Source organism: Tachypleus tridentatus, chromosome 11, assembly GCF_004210375.1.
Source record: "Tachypleus tridentatus isolate NWPU-2018 chromosome 11, ASM421037v1, whole genome shotgun sequence".
Lineage (NCBI taxonomy): Eukaryota > Metazoa > Arthropoda > Merostomata > Xiphosura > Limulidae > Tachypleus > Tachypleus tridentatus.
Window position 1 is genome coordinate 22,010,212 of NC_134835.1, and position 18,825 is coordinate 22,029,036.

The window sequence follows — 18,825 nt, forward strand, 5'->3', positions numbered from 1 at the left end:
CTTTTAACCGATGCAGTAAAAACATAAAATACATGTAGAGCCTAAACTGTGAATCCGAGAATTTCAGGCTCGAGTCCGTTAGCATCATAAAGGTGTTACGCACCTTGAAAATGTGGGTGCATTATAAGAGTCACAATCAAACCAAACTGTTTTGTTAGATAAGAGTTACCCGAAAGGTGGTGTTGACTGGCTGTTTTATCCCTTATTCTATTAGTTCAAAGTTAGAGATGACTTGGGAGAAAATAAACTTTGTCTTGCTTTCGGAAACAATCAAATACAGTCTCTCATTTATAGAGTCCACAACACATAAATAACATATTATATTTAGAGCACAATAAATGTGACGAGAAGTTTGGACGTATTGGTACACAGGATTATGAGGTACTTCAAACCATTTTCTTATTAATGTCCTTCCAGCGCGTGTAATAACAAATCAATCAGATTATTTTAAATAATTGTTATGAGTTGGAATACACATGTGTTTTTTTTTCGCGTAAATATTTCTCTGCTTTGATTGTAAATTAGACTTTTCAAGCTAGAACGTATGATTTTCAAATCGAATAATTGACATACAATGGTAATATATGAAATCTAAAGATAGCCCCTTAATTTTTCTTGGCGTTTAAAATCTTGTATTCGAAGAAGTAGTTTGTTTATTTGTCTTTGAGTTAAGCACAAAGCTACACAATGGGCTCTCTGTGCCCTGCCCACAACGGGTATCGAATCCCATTTTCTGCTGACATGCCACTGTGCCACTAGGCCTCAAGAAGTAGTACAAATCATTTGTCACGAAGATAGATTAACTTTGATCATTTCTCTCTTAGGAAAGAAGGCTACGTTAGTCCAGTCAGACAGGTTAGAGTAACCTTTAGTGGAACGAATGTGTGGTAAACAGATGCCGTAGATATTGTATTTGAAAGAAAAAAAAAAAACAATGAGCGAGACCGCGTGATTTGTTGCACTCTAATTTCTTCACAACATATTTGAAACTGGCGCATCAGTAAAAGTACAGTGTCAATATACTTGTAAATATTCATTCTATTCAATCGCTTTCTAAGTAAGTTCGTGCTTCTATCTGTTGTCGGTTCTAAATATATCTTAAAATGCGAAAATGCATACAACGTAGTTGATAGAACAATAATAACAATAAAAGATGGAGAACAAAATTCCCCTTTGATTTCAAAGTGAATAAAGGCCCGGCACGGCCAAGCGTGCGACTCGTAATCTGAGGGTCGCGAGTTCGCATCCCCGTCGCGCCAAACATGCTCGCCCTTTCAGCCGTGGGCGCGTTATAATGTGACGGTCAATCCCACTATTCGTTGGTAAAAGAGTAGCCCAAGAGTTGGCGGTGGGTGGTGATGACTAGCTGCCTTCTCTCTAGTCTTACACTGCTAAATTAGGGACGGCTAGCACAGATAGCCCTCGAGTAGCTTTGTGCGAAATTAAAAAACAACAACAAACAAACAAAGTGAATAAAAGTTCCATTTTCTGTTATTTTCTCATGAAGACTTCTGCATCAAGCTTCACGATTAGTTTTCCCTGTTGAATAGGTCCAGAGACAGAGGTCGCTGTGGTATTGATGAGTACTCATCTGGTATATTACGTTTTAATAACGATTACGACAGCCATTCTGCACATTTATCCACAGCTCTGTGAACGACTATTGAAAATGTTTACTGGGTTTAAAAGAGAATGACAGTTTGACACAAATAATTATTTTTGAAACGCGTTTTCTTATATTTAATAAAGTGTTTGAAAGTTGGAAATCATTTGTTACCCTAATAGACCAGATGGTATAAAAGTATGAACAAATATGAATTTGTGAGTATAAATATTTACACTGTCAGTTACTTGTCTGCCACCGTGTTCAAGTTGTATAAAGACGATACATTATTAAATTTGTTTCTCACAACCGTTTAACTCTCCAGAGGAAAGAAAAAGGAAAACAACCACAACAACGACATTTGAAGAGAGGTCACTTTCCTGTCTAAAATGTCACTACATTTTTATAAAAGTTGATTTAAGTTTCGTTTCTTCTAGAAAGACTGTAACTTTGGCAAATATAAAACCTGTCAGCCTAACATGTAATCATGACATAAGGTTTTCTTACATGTCATGATATGTAATCATTAGCTGGAATGTTTTTATATCATGTCCCGGTATGGTCAGGTGGTTAAGGCATTCGACTCGTAATCTTGAGGGTCGCGGGTTCGAATCCCCGTCACACGAAACATGCTCGCCCTTTCAACCGTGGGAGCGTTATAATGTTACGGTCAATCCCACTATTTGTTGGTAAAAGAGTAGCCCAATAGTTGGCGATGGGTGGTTATGACTAGCTGTCTTACACTGCTAAATTAGCGATAGCTAGCGCAGTGAGCCTTCCTGCAGCTTTGTGCAAAATTCAAAACAAACAAACTTTCGTCATTTAATATTGTTTTCGGGCCTGGCATGGCCTAGCGCGTTAAGGCGTGCGCTTCGTAATCTGAGGGTCGCGGGTTCGCGCCCGAGTCGCGCCAAACATGCTCGCTCTCCCGGCCGTGGGGGCGTTATAATGTGACGGTCAATCCCACTTTTCGTTGGTAAAAGAGTAGCCCAAGAGTTGGCAGTGGGTGGTGATGACTAGCTGCCTTCCCTCTAGTCTTGCACTGCTAAATTAGGGACGGCTAGCACAGATAGCCCTCGAGTAGCTTTGTGCGAAATTCCAAAACAAACAACATAATATTGTTTTCTTTACGACATTAAGTACAATACGAGGAATAATGCCACCAGCAGAACATATTGTAACACAATACCTTAGGCTTATTCATAGGGCTGAAGTCCTAATTTCAACGTTTACGTTTTTCTCTTATATACGTGGATGATAAGGACCAGTCTTGCTAAGGACTGTTTCAAGGACTGTAATATGTTTGGAAAAATATAATTCCACTTAACATCTAAACGATTTAAAATTTTATTATGGAATATGCATGCATTCAAAATCTCTAAGAGGGTCGTCCTTATATTAACGTATTAACTTAAAAACTCTACTTGAACATAGATATGACGTAAGTGTTCCAATAAAAGAACGCTCCCTTACTTGTTGCAACGGTCTGGCTATGTCATGAGTAAGTCCCTTCAATAAAGGTTAATTTGATCCGCTGTTTCATTTTGACTGGAATAAGTTGTCTTCAGTGTTGAAGGAACCCGAGCATAATGATCGCTCACGTGAAACCAAGTGCTCATTTTCTGTAATGTTATATTTAACAATATGTTAGAACAGATACACGTATTTATATATAAAGCAGGTCCACGTGCTTGTCTTAGTTCAAAGATATCGAAATAAACTTGTACGCATGCGTATACACGATTAAGAAGGGGTTTCCTCTACAAGCCACTTCCGCTGCTTTCAGTTTCACATTGTCCTAGTTATTAGAGTTACTTGTAAAATGGAAAGGTTTAGACGCACAGGAAGAGAAGGTACGTTTATAACGATCTAAAACAACGAAAGAAGTTGAATAGTGTGCATAATAAGTCATCAGTGTTGTCTGTCTCGTAGAGGTCGCTTTATTCGAACTCATAAACTGGTTTCCGCCGTCATTAAGTAAGCCTAACTGCTTTCACTTCCGTTCCACACCTTGAAAAAAACAAAACAAAAACAAAAAACTCACTGATTTGCCCAATGAAATTGGCTTGGTCGAATGACGTAACTAGGTGCTGTTCTGTGGCGTAACACGGTAGTCAGTTTTAGAATTAATGATGGCCGCAGTTTGTGGGTGGTCAACCTGTACACTATATACCGCTATATTTTTATATCGTTTTTTTTGTCCCGTCTTCTTTTGAACTGATAATTGTTTGTTTTATTTCGCACGTTTTTATTTGTTAACACTAATACGCATTCTATTATTCACTCAATATCGATTACTGAAGGTGTATCTTTCGTAATGATCTCTTATTGAGTTGCAAGTTTATCATTGCAAAGCTTTTATGTGTATCTGTATAAGTGTAATGCACGTGTGCCCTAAAATTGGGGCTTTTTAATCGTTCAAGCAGAACATCAATCAACGTCACTCGTGACATTTTGTTCTGCACGTATCGAGAGATCTATGTTATCGGGTCGCCCTAAAATAGACCAAATTTTATGTAGAAATATAACACAATCTGTGTGTTTTTTGTAACCAAGTACTGTGTCCAAGGACGGGAATCGAAATCCTGATTCTATCATTGTAAATCCAAGGATTTATCATTGTCCAACTGGAGGACACACAGTAGGGCATTTCTGCGTCAGAGCTTACTTATAAGCTCACAGAACGCTGTGGTCTATTTGCTGACATTATATTTATCAAATATTTTACGGACACATTTGCAAACATGAAATAAGAACCTGATTACCGTTTTTATAAAATCCCAAAGAATGTGACAATTCGCTCTGTTTCTTATGTGTGTCTTCCATTTCTTAAAAGCTACAGCAAACTTACCATTTTAATTTGCTTGGGTCATCAACTCTGGGGGAAATAGTTGTGATAATGTGACTTACATCACATTGTCATTATCAGAACAGCGTATGCCACAAGACTTCGTAACAATTATGATTTTCACTTTCATTGTTACTAATATACAGTTACTGGGTTTCCATACGTGTCAGTTTCCTAGTCGGTTAGCGGTAACTTATGATGCTAAAATCTGGGTTAGAATCAGTTGTGAAGCTTTTCACTTAAAAACAAGCCATAAGCCTAATTTAGCAACGTTAGTAATACTTATGAAGAACGTTTTACTTTATATTTAACTGATGGGTCCTAGCATGGCCAGGTGGGTAGGGTGCTCGACTCTTACGTAATATATGGGTTCAGGCTCGAATCTCTTTCATCAAACATGCTCGCCCCTTTCAGCCATGATAATGTTATAATGCGACGGTCAATAATAATGTCAAAAACCGATTTTCAACCTCATAATTCCACAGATTTATCACTGGGGCCCAGCATGGCCAGGTGGTTAAGGCATTCGACTCGTAAACCGAGGGTCGTGGGTTCGAATCCCCGTCACACCAAACATGCTCGTCCTTTCAGCCGTGGGAGCGTTATAATGTGACTGTCAATCCCAGTATTCATTGGTAATAGAGTAGCCCAAGAGTTGGCGGTGGGTGGCGATGACTAGCTGCCTTCCCTCTAGTCTCACACTGCTAAATTGGGGACGGCTAGCGCAGATAGCGCTCGTGTAACTTTGCGCGAAATGTAAAACAAACAAATTTAAATGATGTATTTATTTGTTTATTAAGCTGTCAAGAGGGAACCATCTTTATTCGAGATGATTCCATAAGTTACTGGACCACTTATCCCTTGACCTTTGACATTTGGTGTATACGTAGTTCCGTGCGCGTTCGAATAATTAATCAACGTAGAAGTAACTTCACTCATAAAGGTCGTAATATGGGGATGGCACACGTACTTTAAATGTTGTCGTACCAATACAGGATCTGATGGAATCCCACCCTCTTTCTGCTTCTGAAACTTCAATACATTTTATCTATCATAGGTGTAAGTATGACGGTTAACGTCACGGACTAAAAACCGACGCCTCTAACAGTTTTTAAATATCGTTAATTACTCTTAATTATCGAGGAAGAATGTTCGAATTACCAAATATGGTTTGATTTGGTTGTTGGGTTATCTATGCCCTTCCCATCACAGGTATCGAAACCCAACTTTTAGCGTCGTAAGTCTACAGACTAACCAGTGAGCTACTAGGAGATTAATAAATATGGCAAAAAAATGTGATAACTTACGTTTGTCTTCATGTCGTTTTTGCAAAGTGTTAACACCTCATGAGCAAAATGTTTGAAATCTCGTATAGATGACACATTCCTGGATGACTGGAGCCTCGCCATAAGAATGTGGATAAGAAACGTTCCTGTTAAGGTTCATGTTTCTTTCACACAGTAATTTAATATAGAAAGATATTCACTGTTGCTACTTCATGATATATCTATGTACTCGCCCTTTTCACTCCACTACCATTATAATCAAATTTAAAACACGGCCCAGTAGCGTAAGCGTAAGGCAGGTATTATTACATTGTTTCGTTATAATGTTTCATATGAGTTTCCAATTTTGATATAGCAAGATTTTTATTGGATTTTCTCACCAACTCAATATTCAAATTATCAACAGCCTTATCTCTCTGTTGTTTTTTTTTCTCATTTGTAACAACTGTGTTATAGTATCTAGTTGGATTATTTCTTTTGTGATTACACCTAAACCGTTCTATTTCAGTCTTATTTTTTATATAGTCGCCAATTGATTCTCATATCACTAAAATTGTGCATTTCAATCCAACTACATCTTTTTTTAATAGATTATGTTTAGAATTATTTTAACTTTAGCCTAACTACATCTTATTTTAATAGATTATGTTTAGAATTATTTTAACTTTAGCCTAACTACATTTCTAGATTATTTTCAAAATTATTTTAACTTTAGCCTAGCTACTTCTTTTTCTAGATTATTTTCAAAATTATCTTAACTTTAGCCTAACTACATCTTTGTTAGATTATTATCTAAATTATCTTAACTTTAGCCTAACTACATCTTTGTTAGATTACTATCTAGCTTACAGCCTAACTAACATTAGATTTTCTAAGTTTAGCTTTAGCTAACTACATTTCTAGATTATTTTCAAAATTATTTTAACTTTAGCCTAACTACATCTTTGTTAGATTACTATCTAAATTATCTTAACTTTAGCCTAACTACATCTTTGTTAGATTACTATCTAAATTATCTTAACTTTAGCCTAACTACATCTTTGTTAGATTACTATCTAAATTATCTTAACTTTAGCCTAACTACATCTTTGTTAGATTACTATCTAAATTATCTTAACTTTAGCCTAACTACATCTTTGTTAGATTACTATCTAAATTATCTTAACTTTATCCTAACTACATCTTTGTTAGATTACTATCTAAATTATCTTAACTTTAGCCTAACTACATCTTTGTTAGATTACTATCTAAATTATCTTAACTTTAGCCTAACTACATCTTTGTTAGATTACTATCTAAATTATCTTAACTTTAGCCTAACTACATCTTTGTTAGATTACTATCTAAATTATCTTAACTTTAGCCTAACTACATCTTTGTTAGATTACTATCTAAATTATCTTAACTTTAGCCTAACTACATCTTTGTTAGATTACTATCTAAATTATCTTAACTTTAGCCTAACTACATCTTTGTTACATTATTATCTAAATTATCTTAACTTTAGCCAAACTAAATCTTTGTTAGATTACTATCTAAATTATCTTAACTTTAGCCTAACTACATCTTTGTTAGATTACTATCTAAATTATCTTAACTTTAGCCTAACTACATCTTTGTTAGATTACTATCTAAATTATCTTAACTTTAGCCAAACTAAATCTTTGTTAGATTACTATCTAAATTATCTTAACTTTAGCCTAACTACATCTTTGTTAGATTACTATCTAAATTATCTTAACTTTAGCCAAACTATATTTTTACTTCATGGAACGAAAACTTTGTAATATTTCAGATGTTGTTGGTGTTCCAACATTCACAATTCAATCATGGCGACAGGCATAGCACAGGTAACCTATTGTACAGCTCCATGCTCAAAGACAAACAGTTAGGAAGCCACAACGAAACAACGTTTCGTGGATGATGAAGATTTTTTGTATCTCAAGCACTCGTGCAGATTTGCTGAAATCTAATATTTTGATCTGTAAGGTTCCTAAATCAAAAGAAAAAAACCTTTAGTGGATGAAACTGTTGTATTCCTTGCGATTCGAGTTTGTTAAGCTCCCGTTTATACATCTGATATTTAATTTGCGGTTTAGAATTTATTTTCAACCGCCGGGACGTTATTAAGTGATGGTCAATCCCACTATTTTTTAAAAAAGAGTAGCCCAAGAGTTGACAATGGGTGATGTTGACTAGCTGTCTTCCTTCTTGTTGATCACTTCAAAACTAGAACGGAAGATAGGCCTCAAATAGCATTCGAAACAAACAAAAATACTGTAGGTTCTATTTTGGCGGATTTTTTTTTATGTAACAAAGTGTGTGTGGAGAGAATGCTGTATTAATACGTTATTACTGGAAACTAGCATTTATATTATTGTCATTTGGTAGAAATACCTTTAATGGTGTAGCAATCTCACGTGGGTAATTGAGTCAAACGAACAGAAAAATATATATTAATCGAACTGAAGTAAACATATACAGTTTACAAAAAAATACAGGTTAAGCTAGCCTCAATGTTATTAAATTTGTTCTTCAGTTGAGATAATAAATATAATGGAAAACACTACTGTAAGTTGACAAAACCATATTCTAAACACAAAGATAACACAAGTAATGGCAAAAATAGAATAAAACATTATAGATAAAAAAACAGACTTTTTATTTTGGATTTCGCACAAAGCTACACGAGAGCTCTCTGCACTAGTCTTCCCTAGTTTAGTAGAGTAAAATTCAAGAAAAGACAGCTAGTCAATGTTGCTCACCGCCAACTCTTGGGCTACTCTTTTACCAACGAATAATGGGATTGACCGTCACTTTATAACGCCCCCACACAAGTATGTCAACGGAGTTACAGCGCCATCAACCGGGTTTCGATACCCGTGGTAGAGATCTCACTGTGTAGTTTTTTTCTCTATTTCATCCAGTAACATCGAGTTCTTTGTTTTTAAATTAATTAATATTTAACGTTCTTCTCTGATGAAAGACAAATGCGGTTTTCAGTCTTTTGTTTTCTATAACTAAAGTGGTCCGCCCTGGCCAGGTGGGTTGAGGCTTTCAACTCGTAATCTGAGGGTCGCGGGTTCGACTACCCGTCGCATAAAACATGCTCGCCCTTTCAACCGTGGAGGCGTTATAATGTGACGGTTAATCCCACTATTCGTTGGTAAAAGAGTAGCCCAAGAATTGGCGGTGGGTGGTGATGACTAGCAGCCTTCCCTCTAGTCTTACACTACTAAATAAGGGACGGCTAGCACAGATAGCCCTCGTGTAGCTTTGCGGGAAAATTCAAAACAAACAAACTATAACTAAGTAAAAACATTTGTCTTTAATTTTTAAGACAGAGACTTCAATTGAACTCACTGAAATTCGAAGAGTATTATTTCACAAATCAGTAGATAATATAGATTTGTTCTGCACTTCTCGCATCAAACCCGAATACAATTTTTTTAGTGACATATAGAATACAAGACCATGTTTGTACCATCATTTAAATATTATATGTCTACATGTATATACTTTTAGGAAATATACTTAATGCTTTGATTAATTTATATTGTATTGCAATAATTTTGCAGTAAATATAATTCGTTTGTAAGATATTAAACGCATGGAACGTCGTTCAAGGATAACATGTTTCCGTTACTCAAATATATTAAATAAGTTAATTTAAATACTCGTAAACTAAGAAGTACCAGAACTTTGATATATGCTTTCCTAAATACTAATTGAAACTCTGCTAGATTAAAAATTTGTTTTGAAAACTAATTTTACTTTTATGATAAAGAAATTATTTAATATATTGTTTAATTAGAAAACAGAGATGCTTTAGAGAAAAAAAATAATAAAACACAGCCATTGTTGTTTGGCATTCATTTATAAAAACGTTAAGCTTGGAAATCCCACCAAACGAAGTATTATTAGTTTCATTCCATATTTTAAAGATGGATTCCCATCTTACCAAATCCCATTTTTATAAACTACTGGCGGCCGCGAAGAATTAGACTAGCGGGGTTTGGGTTTTAAATATCTAAGTTTGTCAAATATATCTCTTTAGAGAATTCAAAGTTAAGTTATCTTGTTGGTGTGTTATTATTAAAAAGCACAATCGCACTACGTAATCTGCAGGGAGTGTTCTCGGTTTTATGAAAAACAAAATTTTTCCGGTTGTTCGCGTGCATTTACTGATTAGAGTCTTGAAACTAAGTTGTAGTTTTAAAATCCACACACTTGGCATTGTCTACAACTCGTGCAGTTTTCCAAATTAAACAACTCATTAATAATTTTGTCGATAAAATATTTAATTCAAAACAGGACAGTGAGTTTTCTTTGTTGTTTTTTGAGTCTTGTTAAATAAGAGAAACAACACAACATATCTTGTGAACGTCCAAAGTCTCTAGAAGACAGCACAACATGTTGTGAACGTCCAAAGTCTCTGGAAGACAGCATAACACGTTGTGAACGTCCAAAGTCTCTGGAAGACAGCACAACATGTTGTGAACGTCCAATGTTTCTGGAAGAGAGCATAACATGTTGTGAACGTCCAAAGTCTCTGGAAGATAGCACAACATGTTGCGAACGTCCAAAGTCTCTGGAAGACAGCACAACACGTTGTGAACGTCCAAAGTCTCTGGAAGACAGCACAACACGTTGTGAACGTCCAAAGTCTCTGGAAGACAGCACAACACGTTCTGAACGTCCAAAGTCTCTGAAAGACAGCACAACACGTTGTGAACGTCCAAAGTCTCTGGAAGAAAGCATAACACGTTGTGAACGTCCAAAGTATCTGGAAGAGAGCATAACATGTTGCGAACGTCCAAAGTCTCTGGAAGATAGCACATGTTGCGAACGTCCAACTCTGGAAGACAGCACAACATGTTGTGAACGTCCAAAGTCTCTGTGTTGTGAACGTCCAAAGTCTCTGGACAGCACAGTTGTGAACAAAGTCTCTGGAAGACAGCACAACACGTTCTGAACGTCCAAAGTCTCTGAACAGCACAACACGTTGTGAACGTCCAAAGTCTCTGGAAGACAGCACAACACGTTGTGAACGTCCAAAGTCTCTGGAAGTTGTGAACGTCCAAAGTATCTGAAGAGAGCATAACATGTTGCGAACGTCCAAAGTCTCTGGAAGATAGCACAACATGTTGCGAACGTCCAAAGTCTCTGGAAGACAGCACAACATGTTGTGAACGTCCAAAGTCTCTGGAAGACAGCACAACATGTTGTGAACGTCCAAAGTCTCTGGAAGACAGCACAACACGTTGTGAACGTCCAAAGTCTCTGGAAGACAGCACAACACGTTGTGAACGTCCAAAGTCTCTGGAAAACAGCACAACACGTTCTGAACGTCCAAAGTCTCTGAAAGACAGCACAACACGTTGTGAACGTCCAAAGTCTCTGGAAGACAGCACAACACGTTGTGAACGTCCAAAGTCTCTGGAAGAAAGCATAACACGTTGTGAACGTCCAAAGTATCTGGAAGAGAGCATAACATGTTGCGAACGTCCAAAGTCTCTGGAAGATAGCACAACATGTTGCGAACGTCCAAAGTCTCTGGAAGACAGCACAACATGTTGTGAACGTCCAAAGTCTCTGGAAGACAGCACAACATGTTGTGAACGTCCAAAGTCTCTGGAAGACAGCACAACACGTTGTGAACGTCCAAAGTCTCTGGAAGACAGCACAACACGTTCTGAACGTCCAAAGTCTCTGAAAGACAGCACAACACGTTGTGAACGTCCAAAGTCTCTGAAAGACAGCACAACACGTTGTGAACGTCCAAAGTCTCTGGAAGAAAGCATAACACGTTGTGAACGTCCAAAGTATCTGGAAGAGAGCATAACATGTTGCGAACGTCCAAAGTCTCTGGAAGATAGCACAACATGTTGCGAACGTCCAGAGTCTCTGGAAGACAGCACAACATGTTGTGAACGTCCAAAGTCTCTGGAAGACAGCACAACATGTTGTGAACGTCCAAAGTCTCTGGAAGACAGCACAACACGTTGTGAACGTCCAAAGTCTCTGGAAGACAGCACAACACGTTGTGAACGTCCAAAGTCTCTGGAAGACAGCACAATATGTTGTGAGCGTCCAAAGTCTCTGGGAATTGTTTATTTGGCGTTCAACATAAACACGTACTGTTCATTTACTTTCAAACGACTAAACACACTATTTCTTGGTAAAAGAGTAGCCCAAGTGTTAGCAGTAGGCGATGACGACAATTTGCATCTCTAAAGTAGGAACGGTCAGTGCACGTGGCCATTAGGTTCGCGCAAAATTCAACAAAACAATTCTTTCGGCTGTAGACACAGAGTATTAAGCGAATTATAATATTAAGTATTCACACCCCATCAAATGAAACATATTATTATAGAATATCATATGTACTTTAGGATATTAATATAATTAAATGTTTTACAGCTAAACGGAATATTAATACCCATAGCATGTTATTTAAAAATTCGTTCATGAAACTCCAAGTTAAACCATCTTATCAGAAATAAGGCTACTTTTATTTCTAGTATAGTCTTTCCGAGTTAAGTCAATTATTTATTTTGCGTGGTTTAATTACAGAAATATGTGCGGAAGGAGTTCGTAAAATTACTTTCATTCATGAGAAGTGAGTTCGTGGAATTGGATTCATTTGCAAAGAAGTAATAGGTTTATTTTCTAACCGTTCTTTGTTTATGTTCGTATATTAACTTAATAGAAGTAATAGAGATTCATGACTCAACTCTTCAAATCAACCGCTACCTATCATGAATGATACAAATACAAGAGCTGATACAGCACATAACACAGCATATAGAACAGAAAGAAAAGTGTACAAGTAAGTACTAACACAACACACAACACAGCATATAGAACAGAAAGAAAAGTGTACAAGTAAGTACTAACACAACACATAACACAGCATATAGAACAGAAAGAAAGGTGTACAAGTGAGTATTGATACAACACATAACACAGCATATAGAACAGAAAGAAAGGTGTACAAGTGAGTATTGATACAACACATAACACAGCATATAGAACAGAAAGAAAGGAGTATTGATACAACACATAACACAGCATATAGAACAGAAAGAAAGGTGTACAAGTGAGTATTGAGACAACACATAACACAGCATATAGAACAGAAAGAAAAGTACACAACTACTGACACAACACATAACACAGAATATAGAACAGAAAGAAAAGTACACAAGTACTGGCACAACACATAACACAGCATTTATAACAGAAAGATAAGTACACAAGTACTGACACAACACATAACACAGCATTTAGATCAGAAAGAAAAGTACACAAGTATTGATAGAACACATAACACAGCATATGGAGCAGAAAGAAAAGTACACAAGTATTGATAGAACACATAACACAGTATATGGAACAGAAAGAAAGGTGAACAAGTGAGTATTGATACAACACATAACACAGCATATGGAACAGAAAGAAAAGTACACAAGTACTGACACAACACATAACACAGCATATGGAACAGAAAGAAAAGTACACAAGTACTGACACAACACATAACACAGCATATGGAACAGAAAGAAAAGTACACAAGTACTGGCACAACACATAACACAGCATTTATAACAGAAAGATAAGTACACAAGTACTGACACAACACATAACACAGCATTTAGATCAGAAAGAAAAGTACACAAGTATTGATAGAACACATAACACAGCATATGGAGCAGAAAGAAAAGTACACAAGTATTGATAGAACACATAACACAGTATATGGAACAGAAAGAAAAGTACACAAGTACTGACACAACACATAACACAGCATATGGAACAGAAAGAAAAGTACACAAGTACTGACACAACACATAACACAGCATATGGAACAGAAAGAAAAGTACACAAGTACTGACACAACACATAACACAGCATATGGAACAGAAAGAAAAGTACACAAGTACTGATAAAACACATAACACAGCATATGGAACAGAAAGAAAAGTACACAAGTACTGACACAACACATAACACAGCATATGGAACAGAAAGAAAAGTACACAAGTACTGATAAAACACATAACACAGCACATAGAACAGAAAGAAAAGCACACAAGTACTGACACAACACATAACACAGCATTTAGAACAGAAAGAAAAGCACACAAGTACTGACACAACACATAACACAGCATATTTAGGACAGAAAGAAAAGCACAACTGAGTACTGATACAACACATAACACAGCACATAGGAACAGAAAGAAAATAGTTACCCATTAGTACTGACACAACACATAACACAGCATTTATAACAGAAAGAAAAGTACACAACTACTGACCTATTAACACATAACACAGCATATATGAAACAGAAGATTAAGCATGTTTTAACAGTTACCTGATACTGATACAACACATAACACAGCACATAGAACAGAAAGAAAAGCACACAAGTACTGACACAACACATAACACAGCATTTATAACAGAAAGAAAAGTACACAACTACTGACACAACACATAACACAGCATATAGAACAGAAAGAAAAGCACACAAGTACTGACACAACACATAACACAGCATTTATAACAGAAAGAAAAGCACACAAGTACTGACACAACACATAACACAGCATTTATAACAGAAAGAAAAGCACACTTTCACACAAGTACTGACACAACACATAACACAGCATTTAGAACAGAAAGAAAAGTTAGTTATGATCGGAATTGCTTTAGTTGTTAATTTTTTGTTTATTTGTGGATCTGTTGTCCATAAAACCTAACTCTGACCTGGTTATTAGCAAGTCTTAATACTGATATAGGTATTAGTTATTAGTATGTTTTAATAGTTACCTTATTAGTAGTATGTTTAAATAGTCACCTTATTATTAGTATGTTTTAATAGTTACCTTATTATTAGTATGTTTAAATAGTCACCTTATTATTAGTATATATTAATAGTTACCTTATTATTAGTATGTTTAAATAGTCACCTTATTATTAGTATGTTTTAATAGTTACCTGATTATTTGTATGTTTTAATAGTTACCTTATTACTAGTATGTTTTAATAGTTGCCTTATTATTAGTATATTTTAATAGTTACCTTATTATTAGTATGTTTTAATAGTTACGTTATTATTAGTATATTTTAATAGTTACCTTATTATTTAAATACTATGACAATGTTAATGCTGCCTTCAAACAATTCTTTAATCGACACAATTTCGAAAAAAGCTTCACCTGTGGTTTACTGTCGTCTTAATTGTATAAACTGTATATATTAAAAAGTATTTCATTGGGTCGATTTTCTGTGTAAAATTTCTTGACAAAAACAGTTTATTTGCTTTGTATCGTAAGTGGTTTTGTTTGTTTCTTTTTTCGAATTTCTCGCAAAACTACCCACGTGCTATCCGCGCTAGCCATCCCTAATTTTGCAGTTCAAGACTAGAGGGAAGGCAACTAGTCATCGCCCCCCACCGCCAACTCTTAAGCTACTCTTTTACCAACGAATAGTGAGATTGACCGTCACATTATAACGCTCCCACAGCTGAAAGGATGAGCATGTTTGGTGTGACAGGGATTCGAACCCGCGACGCTCGGATTACGAATTGAGAGCCTTAACCAGCTGGCCATTCCGGGCCATCTCATTTTAGAGTTAAAGTTTTATTTTAGAACTCTTTTTATTAACTACACGTTATACACACACACACATATGTGTATAAAATTGAAGTTCAAAAGCAAGCCGACTCTGATAAAATATTAAAAACAGAAATGAATAATCATTAATCAGTGTTATTAAAGAACGTACTTATAAAATCTTTTTGGCCCAACATTCTAATAATTCTTGTCTGTAAAGTTACGTACAAAATTAATTAAAAATTCCGTCTACCACAATTCTTGTGATTTTGTTTCTTTCGAAATTCGAAAAAAAACAAGTTTGAAGCACTAAATACGCGAGGTTTAAATGTTTGTTTGTTTGAACTTCGCGCAAATCTACACGAGGGCTATCTGCGCTAGCTGTCCCTAATTTAGCAGCGTAAGACTAGAGAGAAAGCAGCTTGTCATCACCATCCACCGCCAACGCTTGGGCTACTCTTTTACCAACGGTAAGTCTACGGATTTACAACGCTAAAGTCAGGGGTTCGATTTCCCTCGGTGAGTCTAGCAGATAGCCCAATGTGGCTTTGTTATAACACAAAATGTCGATATTTCAAATACGAGTATTTGTGAATAGTGTAGCTATTTAATTTAGAAATTCGTTTTGCCCGGCATGGCCCAGCGTGTTGAGGAGTTCGCCTGTAATCCGAGGGTCGCGGGTTCGAATCCCCGTCGCACCAAACATGCTCGCCCTTCCAACCGTGGAGGCGATATAAAGTGCAATCCCACTATTAGTTGGTAAAAGAGTAGCTCAAGAGTTGGCGGTGGGTGGTGATGACTAGCTGCCTTCCCTCTAGTCTTACACTGCTAAATTAAGGACGGCTAGCGCAGATAGCCCTCGTGTAGCTTTGCGCGAAATTTAAAACAAAAAAAAAAAAGATTTGTTTTGAGTGAACTTTCAGATCAGATACATAAAGGATGTTTCGTATTCCAGGAAATCTTTCATTCTTCATCTAATTTAAGGTACTTTAAATATTATCCCGTTTTAAAATCTAGAAGCTTTTAATTAAATTGAACTTACTTATTACCTTGTGAATGGAATTCACTTCACCCTATATTCCATTCTGTTCGAGTGGTAAGTTAATATTACTTGTATTTATTACCAGTTTAGGAGAAAATATTCAACGAACTTGAGACTCCTGTTTAAACATTGTGAAAACAAAAAGAAATGATTTATCCATTCATTACCGTTTAGATATAAATTACACTATTTAATATATGAACACTTATAATACAGGTCTTGCTTTAAAAAAATCACACATTTAAATTATGAACATATTTCTGTATATATTTATCTTTGTTTGTCTGGGGTATTTGTTGTATACGTGATTGGTCACTACTGACTGACTGATAAATTACAGAGAAGTCAGCTAGTCAACAACACAGACCGTCAAATATTAAGCTACGCGAAACAAATACTGAGATTTGCACTCACGGTCCCATAGTACGGGTCGCTATTTTATAGCAACGAGATTCGAACCGTGGATCTTCAGATTCGCAGCTTAGCACACTAACCAGTAGCTTACTTTATAGAGTATTTTAAAGTTCAATTAAGAGTGTAGGTTATATAAAAACATAAAGAAACTCATGATTCATATTTTATTTGAAAAGTAACTCTTCGTTGTATTTTTACTTTCCTTTAACCAAAAATTACTAATAAAGTAACAACAAACTTTACAATATTGAACAGCAGTATATAGAAAAAAACTGACCTATATAAAATAGGGACTTGACGATTTTAAGTCATTTTTTAAACATTCTCCTGATAAGGGACAGAGACCCGAGCTTCCTTAGTATAATGATATTTTGTATATATTCATAAAAACATAGTTTCCGAAAATAAATATATGGAAAATAAAGTTAAATAACTTTATTGTTATTTGAGATAACAAGAAAAACTGATAATAAAGACAAGTATTATACTTGTAAGTTTTAGTTTTAGTAATTAATGGATTTTTATATGTCTTCCATCATTCGCGTTCAAAGTCTGAGAAAAAAATGTTCAACACAGCAGTACGGATGAATAAGGTAGCATCACTAATCAGAATGGATGGATGAGGTAGCATCACTAATCAGTATGGATGGATGAGATAGCATCACTTATCAGTATGGATGGATAAGGTAGCATCACGAATCAGTATTAATGGATAAGATAGCATCACTTATCAGTATGGATGGATAAGGTAGCATCACTAATCAGAATGGATGGATAAGGTAGCATCACTAATCAGAATGGACGAATAAGATAGCATCATGAATCAGTGTGGATGAATAAGGTAGCATCACTAATCAGTATGGATGAATAAAGTAGCATCATGAATCAGTGTGGATGGATAAGGTAGTACCACGAATCAGTATTAATGGATACGATAGCATCACTAATTAGTATGGATGGATAAGATAGCGTCATGAATCAGTAGGTATGGATAAGATAGCATGAGGAATTACATGTTTCAATTCTTCGAGGCCTTTTGGTTTTTTAATGATAGACTTTGGTTTTTAAAAATCCTCAGAGATGAAAATATAACAGTGTTAAATCAGACGAACGTGCGGGCCGTTTGATAGGCCCTCTCTTCACAATCTAACGCTTTGGAAAAGTTTGGTTTAAAAACACTTAAACAGTTCCAGCAAAGTGGGACATTGCTCTATCATATTGGAATAAACCAGAAGTTTCTCCGAGTCGTAGAATAAAGAACTTTAGTAACATTTGTGGATAAGAATTTCTGGTAACAGTTTGCATAAAACAAGAAACCCAAAAATTGCAAGCCTTCTAAGTCTGCAGACATACTGCTGTGCCACTGATGGAATTTTTGCATGTAATTCAAGGAGACTGTTAAACCATATTAAAAAAAAAAAACGTTGCTCGGCTGGCCAGGTGGTTACATCGCGGGTTCGAACCCCCGTCACACCAAACATTGTCGCCTTTCCAGTCGTGGAAGTGTTATAATCTCACAGTCAATTCCACTGTTCGTTTGTTAAAGAATAGCCCAATAGTTACAGATTTCGAACATTACAAACCTTTTAACGTAAGTGAACTAACTTCTGACTTTAGTATTTATAAGAGGACATTAGATATCTACTTTCCTCTGTGAAAAGTAAACTTATAAACCGTGTTAGGCCTAACAAGAATAGAGCGAGCTAACATTCCCGTCAAGCGAAGTATCGCGGGTTCGAATCCCCGTCACACCAAACATGCTCGCCCCTTCAGTTGTAGGGGCGTTATAATGAATCAATCAATCCCATCATTCGTTGGTAAAAGAGTAGCTTAAGAGTTGGCGATGGGCGGTGATGACTAGTTGTCTTCCTTCTAGTCTTACACTACTAAATTAGGAAGGGCTAGCGCAGATAACCCTCGTGTAGTTTTGTGCGAAATTAAAAGCAAACAATCGTTCGACTAACCAAAAATGGAATAATTTCTGTTCTCCGTAATAAATTTCCTTA

The 18,825-nt window shown here is 36.0% G+C and overlaps 1 protein-coding gene and 1 long non-coding RNA gene across 2 annotated transcripts in view; one reads left to right on the forward strand and one right to left on the reverse strand.

Moving 5' to 3' along the window:
• Positions 1 to 3,326, reverse strand: part of LOC143231743 (uncharacterized) — a 28,305-nt gene extending 24,979 nt beyond the window's left edge. The window contains exon 1 of the long non-coding RNA XR_013017149.1: positions 3,077 to 3,326. This is a non-coding gene — a long non-coding RNA (uncharacterized LOC143231743). The remainder of the gene's footprint in view (positions 1 to 3,076) is intronic.
• Positions 1 to 18,825, forward strand: part of LOC143231742 (cell adhesion molecule 3-like) — a 202,847-nt gene that overhangs the window by 9,929 nt on the left and 174,093 nt on the right. The gene's annotated exons all lie outside the window — the stretch shown is intronic.